Source organism: Catharus ustulatus, chromosome 3 (assembly GCF_009819885.2).
Source record: "Catharus ustulatus isolate bCatUst1 chromosome 3, bCatUst1.pri.v2, whole genome shotgun sequence".
Classification (NCBI taxonomy): Eukaryota; Metazoa; Chordata; class Aves; order Passeriformes; family Turdidae; genus Catharus; species Catharus ustulatus.
The window spans coordinates 14864426-14880948 of record NC_046223.1 but is presented as its reverse complement, the minus strand read 5'-3'; the positions used below and the strand labels follow the sequence as shown (position 1 = coordinate 14880948).

General features: G+C 36.9%; 1 protein-coding gene across 24 annotated transcripts in view; it reads right to left on the bottom strand.

The window, feature by feature from the left end:
- Positions 1 to 16523, bottom strand: part of NRXN1 (neurexin 1) — a 682314-nt gene that overhangs the window by 455757 nt on the left and 210034 nt on the right. The gene's annotated exons all lie outside the window — the stretch shown is intronic.

Genomic DNA, 16523 nt, shown 5'->3' with positions numbered 1-16523 from the left:
TTAATGTACATGATTAAACTCAGAAAATAAACTGCACCAGCAATTATGTTAATGCTATTTAAGCAATCTGATCTGAAACACATCTAAATATATAACATTCAGGTGAATGTACAGGCCAAAGCATTATTCTACTCAAATTACAGATCTTTTCCTTCTCAATTTTAGCTAAAATTGACACTCTGTTGGGGTTTATTTATTTTTTCTTTTTCTCTTTGTCTGTGGAATTTTGCCCATTGACATGTTAAAAAGCACTGATGGTTAAGTCCTTGGGATAGGGGAGGGGGAACTCCTCTGATTTTTGGGAGTTTCTTTTGGAGGGAGGGACAGAGACACTGACACTGGAAGCAGGTAAAGGAGAGCAGGGTTCTCTCGCTCGCTCTTGGCTGTGGAGGAGGTGGTCACTGCTACCACTGCCATAGCCCAGCCAGGAGCTGCCTCTTCTGCTGCTGCTGGACCCTGCACCCCCACCTTGCCAGGACATCCTGGTGCTTCAGCTTGCTGTTTTCCAAGAGTCCTGCTCGAGAGCACCGTGCCCGACACTGCCCCAGGGCTGGTGAGGCAAAGCCTCTCCCCATCCCCTCCCGTCCGGGCCCAGCCGCCATCACCGCGCTCCGAGCCCGTGGCACAGCGCCCCATGCAGGCGCGGGGGAATCACCACACCCGCCCTGCCCGGCCGGGAGCCACCAGCGCCCCTGCTGGCTGTGACGGGAACTGCACCCAGGGAAAGCGCCCGCGGCCAAAACGGCTGAGACTGGGTTCTGTTCTGTTGGGGGTTAATGCCAGAGTTGCTGCTGTTTGTCTGCCTTGCTGTACATACTAGTAAAGATCTGTTATTCCTGTCCCCATATCTTTGCCTGAGAGCCTCTTAATTTCAAAATTATAGTAAGTCAGAGGGATGGAGTTTACTTTCTCCATTTCGAGGGAAATGGAGGGAGTTTACCTTCTCCATTTCTCTAGCAGACAGTTGTCTTTCAAACCAAGATACAGCCCAAAAAGAATCAGTAATCTAGATACTTCCAGTAGCTCTGCCTAAGTTCTTGAATAAACTAAAGCTACAAGGCACTCATTTAGGAATCTACCTTAAAGCTTTACATAGCGCTGTGCCAGAGAGCAAGTTAACATGAATCAGTAAATGAACAGGTTTGTTTTTTTCTTCTGAGATGTACTTTTACTAGCTAGTATGTGCAATACAAAGCTAGTATTTGCAAATGCAAATAGCTGAGCCTTCAATCTCAAAAAAGAAAGGATTACATAAACAGAGATTATATTTCCCCTAAAATCTTGTACACAAGCATGTACACTGACCTCACACTAGAGGTGCATGGAATGTAGAGATACAAAAAGGCAAAAATTGTCTGTTTAGCTAATAATAAGCTAGTGAAATCCCAGTGAAAACATGCAGGTTTTATGCAGTCTAAGGATGAAGTGTGAAAACTTGAGGATGTCAAATTTCATCCTTCTTGAGAATACAATCAATCTCCAGGCAGAGCTGCATATATGAGTGTGATACCATCAGAACAAAACCAAAACATGCATAAATATATAGATAAAGGGAATAACAGTGTCAATTTAAGTGACAAGTGAATGACAGAACGTCCAAAAAACAGGCGTGAGGACACAGGTTTTTTGAGAAGTCCCTGGGTGTATTTGTCTTCTGTTGTAGCCTATGCACTAACTTTGATCCTGGATATTCAAAATGCTTCTCTTTAGATAGGTGAGTAAGTTCAGAGACTACAGCAAAATACTTCAGATAAGGCATCAGACAAATGACTGCATTTTGCTTTAACTTTTCTTTGTAATAATAATATTAGTGGTTATTAGTCTGTGTTTACTTGAAGTGCTTTCTCTCAGATTTGATGCAGAATTCTTGGTGGTTTTTTTGTTTTGTTTTTTTGTGGAGGGTTGTGGGAATTTCTTTTTGTGGCAGCAGCCAAATCATACTAGACTACAATGTAAAAACCCAAAATGACTGTTTGTCAATTATGCTCTCTTTACAGTTAAAAACAAGAATCAGTTGCGTAGCAACTGATAACAATATATCCTAGACCCTGATGCATTTCAGTAGAGGAGGAACACTTTGGTTCATGGTGCATAAAGGATTCACAAAGAATGTATTTTCTGGGGTTTCAATGCACTCAAAGCAGCAGCCTTCATCTCAGCTTATGAATATTTAACAAAAGCATAAAATGCGCAAGAGCAAATTTATTTGCTATGGGTGCTTGCTGCACAGGGATATTAAAGCAGCATGAATACCTACAATGGAGATGATAAAACAGATGCAGCAGCCTGGCATTTGTAGTTTTGTCCCAGGTATTTAATTACTATACCACAAAAAAACTGAAGGACATAAATGAATCAACATGAAAAATATTTATGTACCCCCATTATGCACTGTAAACTGCATCTGTAAAACTAGATCATTCACACAGACACAAAAAAGTATGGAACTTAAATATGTGCCAAGCCCTTTAAAAAAATTTACTCCTAAACAAGGACCTGAAGAAGCAAGCAGTTCATCCAAGAAAAAAATTCAGTAATTCTTCAAGCAATACCCTTGCAAAATTCACTGTTAATTTTTGAACCCTCTCTCATTCCTTTTTGCTTCAATAATATAGTCAATGGTACACAATATCATCAAATTAAAATTTTTGAACAAATAATTAAATTTACATCAAACTAGCATTCACTTGTTTAAAAACTGAATTTCACTTAAAAAAATGAAAACTGAGCACAGCATTTTACTTCAGAGGAAACATTTTGGTTAAAATACTTGAACATTGTGGATTAAGACACTAACTGCATGCTTTTCCTATCAAATTATCTTTTCTGCTAACCTGACAAACCAAAAATATCCTTTATTTTCTATTTTTATGCTGTTTCTATGCCATTAATTCAAATATCATCTTCCACGACAATATTCCAGCTTGGCCAAACTGCAAATATTACATAAATTATTTGAAGCAGGAATACCGGTAAAATACCTCCACATTTCTCCCATCATAGGAGTAATTAATTCCTCATGAAAAATTAAACTTCTCTCTTATGATCACTTGGATGAAACCTCAGGCGTATTTGCCCTCAGTCTAGCCTTGATATTTGAGAAATGATTGGGCACTGCAACTGCAAATCTGCCTTGCCATGCCCAGCTCTGGAATGAGAAGATAGGAGGTGAAACACCCACAGGTTTGCCATGGGCTAGCAAAGATTCAGGAAAACCAAGAGGAAACCAGGTTACAAATCTTTTTTGTGCTTTGTCATTGAAAATCAGACTTTATAGCACACATAGAACAGAAGGCACATAAGTCAAAATGTTTCAGCGCAGGACAGAAAAGCCACTAAACAATATTGGTACTCAATCCTGCATCAACTTTTTAACATCAAAAAAGATGTGCTATTTTACTCTTTATATGAATGCATGTATTTAGAATGGACATTTAAAAAAAAATCTATAAAACATTCAAATGTTGTATGTAAAAAAACCCACTCAATCTGTTGCTACATTTCATACCACAATTTCTGTTGATCCTTTAAGCAAATTAAGAACAGGCTTCATTAATAACCAGTTGTGTAAACTGCTGGTTGTTTGTTTATTTTTTCAAATTATCACTTAATGACACTTAGAGAAACCATTAAAAATGCATAGCAGTCATTCCAGCCAGTATGAAGTGTTGCACTTCATTTAATGACTAAAATGCAATTACCTGCATAGAAAAGCACAAGATAATATGAACACCATAAAGGAGTTTAACTTGTTTTTATTCTGAATTTTGAGCACTACAAATTGTTGTATATTATGGCAGCGATAATCCAGAAGTACAGGAGATGTACAAACCTAGAATGGTACAATCACAGAAGGAAGGATTCAAACAAGAGAAGTGCTCTATTAGGCCACCCATTGCTGCATTGAAGTCAACAACAGTTTTAGTATTCAATTCTTTGGAAGTTCAACTAATCCTTAGTTTGATAAAACATGTGGAAGCAATACTTCCATGGGCCTTAGCAGATTTCGTAGTCCTATATAAGCTCTATGCTGAGTTTTATAACACATCCACCCATCTCACTGGTAGTATTACATCACAAACTAGATCTGGTTTTATCCATAATAATTTGATAATATGCCCATGCCTGATTTAAAACACATGCATAAGACTAGATGATTTGATCTTACTAGGTAATAACAATAATGGAGCCATAGACAAGAGAAATAAAATTCTATCAAGAGTAAATCACAACCCATGTAACAAACCTATCTAGTATGGCACAACAAAACCTGGTAGAGTGCTGTCAATTTATGTCTGCCAAAATAATTACTGTCAAAGAGAAAATAAGTTGACAACACTGATACTTTACTTCTAAGAGCCAAGTTACTTCTGTACAATCTTCAGAACATTAAATGTGTTCTGAATAAATAATTTACACCAAACCAGAGTCTATGTACTGTTCAGTGCTCCATTTCGCAACAATTTAAAATTCATTTATCCACTACACCATCAGCTTATAAAACTTATAAAGTCTTTCTGAAAAAGTAATGCGACTTAGGAAAACTACACTAAAACAGCATGTAGACAAAACCATTAACAAGAATGACTGATAAAATAAAACCAGCCTGAACTGCTACTTCTGTGGCACACTTCTGCAGTAATAGCAAACTAAGTGCTTGCCATTCCATACAAAGGGAATACTCTCCACATGAGGGGTGTGCACCGTTGAACCTGGAAAGGTCTCTAGATGCATCATGCACAAGGTTTCTCAGCACACTGCTCTTTTAGGAAGCCAGTCTTTACTCTTCCATTAAATATATCACTCACTGGAACTTAAGACAAAAAGTTACAGAGGCTATAAAGTAGTTCTCCAAATGTTAAACTGAATTTGAGTGTTTTTGTTTCCCAATCACATAACAAAAGATGATCAGATGACCATGACTTAGGATGCATCTAGAAATAAAATACAGGCACTCAAAGAAGCCAAAAAAAAAAGGACTTAAGTATGAAACCAACAAAAATGATGGAATTATGGTAAAGACTAAGAAATTCATTCTGAGAGAATGCAGAGTGTCTGCTTTATCAGTTAGTGTTGAGTTAATTTTTACAAGTACTGCTGTTGTTATACCTTAGCAGTTTTCTGTTCCTATTTCTTGCAAATAACTTTTTTTTTTTTTTTTAAATAGAAGGATCTTCCATGCTTCCCTTTATTTCTCACAATCTTTCTTTTCCTTTCCTGAAACTATACTCCTTGGTCTCTAAACAAGCCTCCACAGAATATTCCAAGGAAGCAATTTGGAGAAAAAAATCGGATTCATGATTCCAAATTCACAGCAGGGAAATATCTACCTGTTTTTTCCTTTCTTTGTTTTTTTTTTTTTTTTTTTTTTTTTTTTTAATGCTCCCTTCCCTCTCCAGTAAGTACAGATTTCTGTGTCTGTTCCCTTTGTGAAGGAATAATTTCATTATGAGGTATTCATGACTAGCCTAACATGAGAACAAAACCAGAGAAGACCATAAGCAATTTATTCTGAAGGACTGTGGAATTACTTCTCAAGGGCTTCTTATTATTGTTTTAAATTATCCTTTTGGAAAATGAAAAACGAACTGAAAAACAGAAAAATAAACAACACAAAAACCAAGCAAACAAACAAACAAAAAAAAAAACCCAAAAACCCCACCAAAAACCAGGCTGTATAAGTGTCTGTTCACTCCACAGATTCAGGGATCTGGTGAACCAATCCAAGGCTTCCTCTAGCAGAAAATGTTCCACTCAAAAACATGATAAAGTAAAACTTTGGTTAGTTGTTATAACCAAGTGCTTTGGACTGCCACAGTCGCTGTTCCTGGCATGTACTGTGAGAACATGGTTTATCTCAAAAAACACACTGCACCTGTGATCCTGGGCACCAAAATCTGAACTACTGGCATCCAACATAAAACTAGTATCCATTGCAGTAAAATGAGGTGCAAAGAAAAATACTACCTGCCAAAAAAAATTTAACAGCATAACTAAGTCAGATATGGTATCATGATGCAAAGAAACTTCAGAAAGATTTCCAGTTCCTGTTTTGTTTCACACACAATCATTAAATCAATAGCCAATCACAAGAAGTGATTGAAGAACCTCTGAAGTATGAGCTTCTGAGCCCTTCCCACCACCTCAGATGAGAATAAAATTATGATAGTTGCTACTCTTATGATAAATTACTTGCAGGGAACACTAGATAAGTGATAAATTACTCCATTTTGCTAAACAGCCATTTAAATTCATAACTAAAATGGTTGCACCATGCAATTTCCTCACTAATTTTCATGTCCTTTTATTTAATCACACGGAGTATGCACTTCAAAAGCAGATTTGTAATTGGGGAGGGAGAGGAAAGCAAGCAGGAGTTTTCAAGGAACGGTGCCATCCTAGTGTACATTAAATACTAAATTGCCAGAAGGTGAAAATAAAAGAACCTTTTTCAAATTAGCAGTTGCATCATTAATAAGCAGATTACAGTATCCTGCACTTTATGCTGTAAGGATAATGCCTCAAAAATTACTCAAAACCCCAAAGTTTGAAATCGTGATTTTAAAGGCATTCTCATTAAATTAAGAATAATCTGCAAAATTTCAAATACTCTCACATCAATTTTACATTCACAGGAGAAACTACTTTTATTTATGCCTTTAAAGTAATTTCTGTATTTTGGTAAGAAGTTGAGAAACCAGAGTAGAATTATACCAACAAAAAAACAGAGGGTTCAGTTTCTGCACCAAGCTAAAAACTGTGCTGCATTTTTCACTGACCTTACAGCTAAATCTGAAAAATGCAGATTTCTAGCTTTCAAAGAATCAGAATCACAGACTTTCAGTGTTACAACAGGGCATGGGTCAGAGACAGAGAGGACATGCACACACTAGAGCTTCCATGCAACAACAGCATTTTTTATTGTTCAGATTCTTCTTATAGAGGAGATTCAACAGCCCCTAGTCCAGACAGCTGATTGGTGTGGCCTTAAGACCCCCCAGCTCCCTGACCAGAGAGATGTGCAGCCCAGGGTGGAATATCATTGGGTGAAGATCCTATTTGGGTTTGAATATAACCTATCCTTGTCCACCCAGGGGCTGGCCCATGGAACTCGGCTGGGTCTCTTGGTTGTAGCCAAATTAATTGTCACTACAAGCCACTTTCTACTGCAACATTTCAGTATCAGATTGCTGACAGAACTGCTAGAAAAAGTGATGTTGTTATAAGAAAAAATAGTGGTTTTAACTTTACTCCCTGTATGTATATAACTCGTGCAAATGCAAGTTTTAGAATTCTTTTGCTTTGAGTGATGAAACAGGTAAGGTAAATTCTTCCGCTGCATCCTGGGATTGCTCTCGTTTGCTTCTATCTCATAGAGGAGAGCTGCACTAAAAACAAATGCAGTTGTTCTTGCAAAAATTGAAAGCAGTCTTTGTCCTAGATAAAAACCCATTTTCTGCTTCTTTGATGGAACAGTAGAACCTTACTGCTGGCTGAGTGTTTTCCAAAGGAGTTGCATTCATTTTTCATTGCCCTAAGTAAAAATGTGGAATAGGAGAAGCAAGAAAAATTGTTTTTACTGCTTTTGCGTTATGTTTAAACACACATTTCAAATGAAAGAACAAGGAAGAAAATAATCCCCAACTAATACATTTTATGTGTAGAAAGAGTTAATGAGTTAAGTGATCTGATAAGGAACTGTTACAAAGCTATTAAGAAACTTCTGGGACATCAGCTGAATACCTCTCTTATGGCACCACACAGCACTAGAGGATTAATGCAGCATGTCCTGGGGTTTAGATGCAATAAAAAACAACAAGCAATTTTCTAGTCCTAATTAACTCCTGTTAAAAGAAGCCCTTTGTAGCAATAAGCTTTCCAGAGATGCAGGGGGAATGCCACTGCAATAGTATTATGTACATGATGAGCCACCGCTATAAAACCAGTTTAGCACTTGTCTCAGAGAGGTACTACAGGAATATGTAGCATTAAACTCAGTGAAAAGAGATACAGCATGGATTTGAAAAAGGTAAAACAAAACACCTTCCAGAGGGGATTGACAAAACCGTCACTTTTTTTTTCCTGCCTCTGTATCGTTGAAGGAATGTCTACATAGAAACATTTGGGAAAAGTCAGTTGGATCTCTGTGTTAGTCTTCAAAATATGTTTGGAAGAAGTTATTTATGACTCTTGGTCTTCCTATAAACATGGGAAATTTAATATGAAAACTGTTGTTTTATTACATCTTCCAGCCTGTTGAGAATACTCTCATTTAAGAAAGACTTTTCATATATAAAACAAAAAAATATCTTTGAGTTACTGAGCATAGGAGGGATACATGCTATGAAAGGAGCCTACAGCAACAAAGAGGATCTGAGGAGCGGGACTCTCAGCTGAAGAAATCTGCTGTTGAAAATAATGAACAGAGCGATGTGCCAATGGCCTGTTGCTACACTAGAAATATGTGATCCAAAGAAGCCATGCCTAACATCTCTTTGCAACCCTCAAATAAAGTGAAAGGAATTACTATGTCAGCTACAAAAGAGTAAAAGAGATCTTTTTTATTGATTAATTCTGGATATAGAAGCTCAAAACTTCTCAAAGACCTGCAGATCATGGGTCAAAAATACTCTTTGAGCTCATTTCATCACATGGAAAATAATTCAAAAGTGTATTTTTAACATAAGGCTCCATATAAGAAGTAGTATCAGGATAAATATGCCTTCTTGCGATGCATTTGATATTTCTTTTGGTACCCCAGAATTATCTTCAGCCATCATCAGTACCTAGATCAGGTATTCAAATGAGCTACAGGATCAGAAATGTTATTATTAAAAACTAAAGTATGAGTTATAAGAAATTCAATATAATGTTTTTGGAAAGTTTTTTCTTCCAGAGAATGACAAATGTGGAAGAATTTTCATTTAGTGAGCAAAAGAATAGTGCCAATTTAAGTTAATTTGAATAATTGGTATTGAACTCTAATATCTAATAAACTACATTAAAAATTCAGAGAACCTTCCTCCAAATGTTAAATTGATTAATGATCACTAAAATGACTAATATTTTACCTTTACGACTGTAACTGATGGACAAAGCACTAAGAACAACAGAAACATTTAATTGATGAGCATAGCACAGACCTTTAGTGGATTGGGTTGAGAACAGACAACATTCTGGTCTGCAAAGAAGAATCAGCTGTGTCCACAGTTTAAAAAACCCCAAAAAACTAAAAAAAACCCCAGTGTATTTTAAAACGGTGACAAATTGAAAAAAAAAATATTAGTAAATATTTGTATAACAGGGATTCTGGTCAAGGTCATGGCAATAAAAAAAGCTGTCTGTACTTTACAGAGAAAAGCACCCATAGGTATTTACACAGAACTGCAACCACCTGCATATGCATGGGAAGAAACATTGAGGGGCAAATCCAGAATCAGGAAATGCCTATGTAAAAATTCAGATGAAACACTCAAAAGGACTTTACAACTCACCTTGATGGTTATAACAGTGCAAAGGTTTTGACCTACTACCTTCAGGTTTTTTCCTGTTTGTTTCAATGCTGTCCTCCAATCTCTTCTTCCCTGTATCTTAGTTTTTCTCCTTAAGAGACCTTTCTTACTGTACTACAATTCCTGCTGAGAGGCAAAGGTTGGCTGGTCAGTGTTCTCACTAATCAGCAGTCACTGGAAATCCCCAATCACATCTGGAGATCAGAATAAGCCCTAATAATAAAAAAACCCCCACACCTCCATTTGTATTTTGTGTGCAGCAGCCAGATAAAAGAATATATTAAAGTAGGATGTTAAGGATAGGGGGAAAGGCAAACTGAATTCAAATTAATTTAACAAATTTTATTCTGGAAAACACACTAAAGCTTCGTGTAATCTACAGAAGTGTGACAGATGATATTCTACACAAATGTATTTTAGCTATTTTTTGCTTTTCTGGCACTATTGTTTGTTCTTAAATTAATTCTCAATTTCCAAGACAATAAAGAAAAAGGCAAAACTACCATTATTTTTGTAATGGTTTGACAGGATATAGCTGCTTTTCATACCCCTTCTTCTTCCTACCCCAAATCAAGATTTAGATCATAGTATTTCAGAACACAGGAGATGTTGAGGAAAGAGCATCCACACAAGCAAGAACTTATTACTGAATATAACAACAGGGTTTTGTGTAAATAACAGCCAGAGGCATTCAGATGATAATTTCACACGTGGCAGTCTCAAAATCTGATTTATCTGACTGCAAATAAAATACCTAAGGTATTTTTTGCTAATAATCACAGATAACTCTCAATGCAATTTACATCAAGCTTTAGAGGACTAGTAGCAGCTACATAACAAAGAGTTTTAAGAAAAGTGTTACTGAAATAAGTAATTGCCACTACAAAGCCACTTCATGAAACAAGCCTGCTTATGGAGGTTCCAATTCTGTAGCATGAAAAAGCTTCTTAGACACATAGCAAGACATCAATGAAACATTAAAGTTGTGAAATCCATTCCCCCACACCTTTTCCTATGATTGTCTAAAGCTTACCCCCAATAACATGATAAAGGAGGATAGAATTCAAAGAAATTTGATGGATACCTTAACATGTTTCCAGTAAAAACTGTACATTTTTAAACAAGGTAATTCTTGCTATCACTTCACAGAATCACAGAATAGGTCAAACTGGAAGGGACCACAGTGGGACATTTGGTCTGGTCTCCCTGCATAAGCAGGGTCATCCCAGAGTACACCGCACAAGATTGTGTCCAGATGGTTCTGGAATCTTTCCAGCAAGGGAGTTTCCACACCTTCTCTGAGCAATCCATCCCAGTTCACAGTTAGCTGCCCAGCAAAGTTCTTCCTCACATTCAGGTGGAACTTCTAGTGCATCAGCTCCTGCCCATTGCCTCTTGTCCTATTGAGCAGGGCCTGGTCCATCCTCTGACATCTCCCCTCAGAGACACTGACAAAGTTCCAGTCATCAGTTCTCATCCATCTCTCTTTGGGGCTGAGCAGGCCCAGCTCCCTCAGCCTTTCCCCAGAAGGGAGATGCTCCTTGATCATCTCTGCAGCCCTCCACTGCACCAGCTCCAGCAGCTCCTTGTCTTTCTTGTCCTGAGGAGCCCAGAAAAGGACACAGCACTCCAGAGGTGCCTCACCAGGGCTGAGTAGAGGGGCAGGATCACCTCCCTTACCTGCTGGCAATGCTCTTCCCATTGGCCTTCTTGGTCACCAGGACACAGTTCTGACCCATGGACAGCTTGTTGTCCACCAGGACCCCAGGTCCTTCTCCACAGTATCTCTTACTCTCCTTTTCAATAAATACCAGGGCTTGGCAACATTCACTCTTAAAAGGAGTTTACAAATGTTCTAACATACTTCCAAGTAAGCTATAACAAAACAAGGTTTTTAAGATCTACTCTTGATACCGATTTTTCTTTCAAATGAGACTTCCAAAAATTGATTAGCAGGTTTCTTGGCCTGACCATAGCTTTAAAACTATATGTGCATTGATTTATTATCAACTACGACTATATAAAAAGAGCTATGTCTAGATTCATATTTAAAGGATCATTTTAGGCATGTATTTTAGAAATATAAAAGATTTCTAACTCTCTCCAAGTCTTATTATCAAATCTGTGGAAATCCAAGAAAACTTCTGCAAACTTTCTACTTTTGCAAGTAGCAAAATAATCAGTATTATATAAGCTTCACATTTAGTTTTTTGAAGACTGACTAGTCTTCTCCATTAGCTCAGTATTACCTCCTTATTTTTTCCGAAGTCATAAGTCTTTCAAACTGCTTGATAAGGAGGCCTCCCTACTGAGATTACCAATAGTCTTTTTATAGAAGCCTGCAGGAACACTGTAAAAGCAAAAGAAGATTAGCAGAGTATAAAAATAATTGGGCTCTAGTGCTGTATTGATATTTTGGAGGAAAGATTTGCTGTCATGACAGGGCCAAGTTGTCTGCTGGTAAATTCCACTGAAGACAGCACATTTGCATCACTGGTATTGGTACATATGCAATAAATATGTCTAAGAAGGTGTCATACTTAAGAGTGTCATAGATAATGTGACTTATTTGCATCATTGCATGGATCTAACATACAACTTAGCAACTCATTTCTCAGGTAATGGAAAGGGTAGAAAAAAGATGGAGATAGAGTGACACTGTCAGTGATACTGTCTCATTTTAGAAACATTAGATATTAAGAAGTAATTTCACCTCTCCAGGAACTTGTCAAAAATAACTACTTAAAATACTTCAATATTTATTATTACTGCCTAGGAGCTTAGCATTATTTACAGCCTTCTGCCCTACGGATATGAAATAGAAACAAGACTGTAATAATCCAAAGAATACTCACAGAAGAAAACACAACAGAAAAAATAATTTAACATATCTTACAAAGGATAATCCAAAGAGAAAAGCTGCGACACTCTACTGACAAGCGCATTACATAAATTTCAGGTTTGGGTGCTCTTCCTTTTTCAAGAATCTGATCTGTATTCAGGGTCTGAAGTTTCTCTACATTTCAAGGCACTAAGATTGTGTTCACCACAACTTCTGGTATTTCACTAAGCCATGACTCGAGAGGGCAGGGAAAAAGGCAACCCAGCCTGTATCCTTCACCAAATGTTCTGGCAACTGACATATATTTTTCACAAATTCCTATCTCCTAACCGACATGGAAAAAAAAATGCAAGACTGAAGACTGTGTCAACAACAGCAGGATCCACAGGCTGGTTCCTCCTGCACAGCTTGAGCATGACTGCTGGTCCCACACTAAACCACACAGGAATCAGGAGCAAGGACTACAACCAGATTGACTATTCACACACAAATACTACAGCATAGAACAAATTCTGTGAAAATTTTCAATATAATAAACCTCTTATTTTCCCCTCAGAGGAAAAAAATTCCCTCTACAGCATAAAGGAAGTAAAAGTTTGTTTCAAATCATAAATTGAACACGAATGCTCTTACCTACAGCCTCCATTTTTTTTCTCTCCCACCTGTGTCTCATGGGTGCCCTGTAATTAACCATCAGCTGTTCAGACACACAGCCCCAGAGGCTGGTTAGGTTTTGCATTTATTGCATTAGGAAAACGCCATCGTGCAGTAGCCAGACTGAAAGGATCAATATACAGAGAATGCCTGCATTCTGAGTTACACAGGCTGTTAATTCAGCCTTCTTCTACAACCCTACTGTTTTCTTTGCATTGCTGAATATAGTTTTATTTTCCTAAAGTCCCTCTTCACTTTATAGCACCCTGAGAAAATAAGTAAAGCCCTTTATGCATGATACACAAGACATTTGATTCTGAATACATGCCATTGCACTTCTAAAGTCACTTGATTACTACTTTGGATACTTTTCAAATTAATTAAAATTGAAGAGTTCTTGACAAAACACACCAGTATTCATCACAGAACCACCAGGTCAGTTATTATGTTCACAAAATTACTTAAACCTTTGTGAACTTTCAGGAAAACAGAATTACTGCATCTGTGAAGAAATAATTTTGCAATTATTGTCTCTATTTCTCCCCAAGGTTCCAACACCTTACAGATTTCCCAGGGGTTTGGGTTCAAAACTAATAGGAAGCTGTGTTTAAAGTATTTTAGAATCCTGCCATCAGTTCCATTGTTGAGGTAACATTATATCACAGTACTTAAATGAAACAGTACAGATGTAAATGGTTTAAAATTAAAGGTATGTGCATCATTAAGAATTCTGCTTGTCATTAAATTAGAAATTTGCAGACTAGCAGTCTATTCTTTCTTAATTCACTTCTACTCGAGTTCATTTTCATTGGATTCCTAAACTGAAATCTGGAGGTAAACCACAATATAACTGAAGGATAATTTGATTATTTTATTATTCAAGGATTATTTGTTTGTACTTTAGTCTGGGGCTATGGAGACAATATGCACACTGAAGTATTTCCATCTCATAAGCAAAAGCAGGCAACATTCATCAGTCTGTTAGCCATGAAATTAGGAATGTTTGATGTATCCAAGGGTAGCTCCTGCAGCTCTTGTTTTTCCTGCTACAATCCCTCTCAGTCATTTCCCGACTCTCCAATATTGAGTTAATAAGCAACTTTGCTGTGCTGCTGTACTAAAAACAGACTAATTTAAGCAGCTTCAGGCTTCCCATTTTTATTTTCTATCCTCATCCACGTTTTGGGGCTTTTTGTGCAAGCACAAATTAAAACTGAACAGTAGCCGGCCCTGGCTCCTCAGAATACAGTAACACTAACAGAACTTTTTCTTCACCCACCCTGTTGTGGCTCTTTTGTCAAGTGGATGCCTAGCACAGGGAATTAATCATTAAATTACTAAATCCATTTACTCCTGTATTAGCAAAGACCTGCTCCAGAATAACGGGAAACTACAGCTAAAGATTCTATTAAAACTCAGGAATTTACCATGGATTTCCAAACTGGTTTCAAGACAAGTTGCACCTTGTCCCATTTCTGGTGGTGCCATAATCAGCATCCAGATATTTCTCCCTGGCTAGTGAGTAGTGTCAGGAGAAGACAACTTTTAATATTTCTCGGCTTCTCTCCAGACTCATAAAACGACATTAAATCTTCCTCTCAATGTCATCAACTTTTCAAGCCTAGAATTATGTTTGTAACACTCTCTTAACACTCTACTAGTTTTGTGGAGTAACTTTCAGATGATCTACTCCATCCTATGCTTCCTCACTCCAGCCCAGCACTTGCTTTTTCCTATAGGCACAGCTGACCACAGACAATGATTTATGGACCAAACAAACCCCAAATCCTCAAGTGGGCAGGTGCAGGATAATTCTGTATTTTGGTTGCTATATACCCACAGCTTTCTCTCATTAATTGAGCTGTAACTTGAGTAGTGACCCAATTTTTCTGTATCTTTTATTGTCAGAACAAAACCAATTATGAACAGCTCTCAACAAAGTTAAATCTTTTTCACATTTTTCTTAAAACACCCTGCTCATTTCTGATACACTTAAATTTAATTCAGTCTCTGTAGACCTCCCAATGCCTTGAATGTACACAGATGCATGCAGAAAGATTAAACATTTTCTTACTGTGACCTACAACAATGTGCTGAAACTTTAATTATTATGTTAATTCAGACATTGGGCCCAGCGGATTTATTATATCCCAGAAGCTGACGCAATCTACTCTGAAGTGAGATGTAGGCATTAGTTGTATCTAAGTATTTTGTGTACAAATATTTAGTCTGTGTAACAAAAGGCTACACACTAAAACTAATTTTAAAATCTAATCCTAATTTTGTGTCTTTTTCCTTAAGTAGATGTCTTGTTCCTCAAAAGAATCTGAAAGTGTGGCTCCTTTTAGCAACAAAAGCTTGTGTCTCAGCCAAACATTATCATCCACAAATTCAAGGCTTTTGAAGTAAGACTGGCATTTATTAAATTAAAAAAAATATTATTATATTTATCTAGACTGCCATCATAGGATAACATTGGGGGAAAAAAAACCCAATCAACAACTCTTTTTTTTTCTGCTGCAGGACAGGATGAGGTACATTCCACACTGTATTAGAACAATAATATTCAATCCCAAAATAGTTTATTTGGAACAAAGATGGCCTATATAAGACCATATCAATCACTGAAAATTAAGGTTTGACCTTCTCCCTAATAGACAATAGAGGTGTTTCTGATCAGCTATCCTTCACAAAAAAACCACGGTTTTGTATCATTCAGCAAGGAAAAATGCCTACTGTTTCTTTTTTAATTATCCCCATCTTAGCCAATATTTTTCTTATTTTCCATTAGCAACAAGATTGACAAAAATGCAACTCATATTTTAAATAATTTTGAAGAGAAAACAAAATGTGGAGAAACTTGATGGGGTGAACTTGCCTGACCTTGGTAAAAATACTGGATCTTTGCTGTCTACACAAACTTTTCAAGCAATGGAGCGGGAGGTTACATCAGAGTATTTTCTATTATAGAATCACAAAACACCTGTGTTGTAATTAGAAGCAATCTGGCTTTCATCAAGTGAATATTAAAAAAATGTTTAATATAATAAAGGCAAGCAGAAATTAATGAAAGCTTTGTCTTTGCAGTACCAAGGCAGGGATTTGGTCCTGTGCTCATTTTTGATTATACATTTTAATTGCTTACCAACATATTGACTTGATAACCATCACAAAGGTAATTCCAAATTACCAGATATAAATCTTTTTGACCCAAACAGTAAAAAAAAAATACAAAGGAATCCTTCTATCAACATTTTCTCAAGTTAATGTAAATAAAGATGCTTGATGTTAAAGACCATGAATAGCTCAAGTATCTCTTTGTATTATTTTTAAGCAATGTGCCTACAAGAATATTTGTTTCCTAAATTACATTAAACATTTTCCCATAACAAGACCCAGCATTCAAGGGATTCTTAGACATTTCTACTCTACTCAAGTCTTACACTTACACTCATATCCTTCACATGAAAATAAGAGGTTTAATAATGCAAAGCTCTAATACAAGCCTCATTAAG